This window comes from Ictidomys tridecemlineatus, chromosome 2 (genome assembly GCF_052094955.1).
Source record: "Ictidomys tridecemlineatus isolate mIctTri1 chromosome 2, mIctTri1.hap1, whole genome shotgun sequence".
Lineage (NCBI taxonomy): Eukaryota > Metazoa > Chordata > Mammalia > Rodentia > Sciuridae > Ictidomys > Ictidomys tridecemlineatus.
The window spans coordinates 77,599,049-77,600,747 of record NC_135478.1 but is presented as its reverse complement, the minus strand read 5'-3'; the positions used below and the strand labels follow the sequence as shown (position 1 = coordinate 77,600,747).

The 1,699-nt window shown below is 38.3% G+C and overlaps 1 pseudogene; it reads right to left on the bottom strand.

Annotated features, from left to right (window-relative positions):
- Positions 1 to 496: 496 nt before the first annotated feature.
- LOC106145547 (eukaryotic translation initiation factor 1A, X-chromosomal-like) lies at positions 497 to 920 on the bottom strand (annotated as a pseudogene).
- Positions 921 to 1,699: the final 779 nt, after the last annotated feature.

Here is a 1,699-nt window from a genome sequence, read left to right as displayed (position 1 = left end):
GACCACAGCAAGACAGAAGGGGAGATTGGCCTAGATGTTCCAGAGACTAGAGATGCCCAGTGTAGAGTTCACTTGGGGCACTTTGCCCAGGACACTTTCAATAGAACACTCAGTTACTCTAGGAATTTTGAAGCTGTGGTTGTATCAGGATTGCATATTTATTCCTTTTTATTCAAAACATCCATTTACATACTGCAAGTGTTCAAAGTAGGAAAGGTAGTGGTTGGTGTTTTTTTTTTTTTTTTTTTCTGAATAGATGTGCTCATCTATCTGTAAGCTCCATTGTTTCGATAGCACAAAGTAGGCTTAATATTTCACTAAGGTTATTCAGCATTATCATTTTTTAAGGAAACAAATACCTTAGAAACAAATCACAGTCTGCCTTAACAAAGTATAATCATGCTAATGAAAATTTAATCTTCTTTGAGGGCTATGGTCAAAATCCAAACTGCAGGACAATGTTTAAAAAAATAGAATATAAAGTGTTGAGTTCAATTTAGATACCATAAAAGTCTTCATCATCAACTCCAATGTCATCAAACTGAATTCATCATCTCCAGGACCATATGTATCAGGCTCATTGATTTTAGGCTGCTCCAGAAGCTGTCAGTAAACCTCAACTTCTAGCTTCAATTTGCTTTGTATTTTAAAATTACATCAGATTTGTTATTCTGGTTGTCTTAGAGAACAACCAATATAATGTCTGGTGTATTTCTCCACACCTTTTTTCTCAATTTTCCTCTGATGTGACAAACCTCTTCACACCATTGAAATTCATTGCTTCTAATGGTCCATTTCCCATCATTCTGATTCCCTGAGCACACTCTTGCCCGCCCTTTTGAACACCAACTCTTTCTTCAGACCCATTCTTATTCCTTCCTCTGCCTGTTTTCACCTCCTTCACCTTTATTCTTGGGCATGGCAGTGAAGGTGGACTCCCAAAATCTCCGATTTCCCTCCTATTGCATGGGGGGGGCAGTGCAGGGCACTCCTCAGAGCAGAATGACAGGCCACACAGAGAGCACCCAGGAACACACAGGCTCCTGGAGGCCAAGTTGTGGAACCAGAGAGTCTGCAGAGTTCTTCCAAGGGTCTGGGCTCTACCCAGCTCCGCCCTCACCCGAGCTCGCCAGCAGCAAATGGCCTTTGCCATGTTTACTCTTTAAAAGGAAAATTTGCAAGGTATGTGGCTATGACTTCATATTTTAGAGCAGTTACTGTAATCCAGCCATGGAAATTTTCAGAGTGGGGGCTGAATTCTATTATGTTCATTACTTCATTATTTGTATCATTATTTATTAAGCCCCCAAACCAAGTAGCTTTAAAAAGCACTGGCCATCAAAAAGGAAAAGAAGATTCTCAAATAATTATCCTATGTACAGTAATATAGTAGCTTGCTTTTGTTTTGAAGTGATTTAAATACAGTAGCCAGGTTCTTCCTATAGTGTTTTAAATGAGCTGTTAAATTATTCCAAGTTTTCTAATAAAATTAAGTTATTATATGTTTGTTACACATGTGTTAGTGAGAACAGTTTTCTTTTTTTTAAATTTTTTTAAAGAGGAGAGAGAGAGAAAAAGAGAGAGAAGGAGAGAGAGAGAGAGAATTTTTTTAATATTTATTTTTTAGTTTTTGGCGTCATAACATCTTTGTTTGTATGTGGTGCTGAGGATCAAACCCGGGCCGAATGCATGCCAGGTG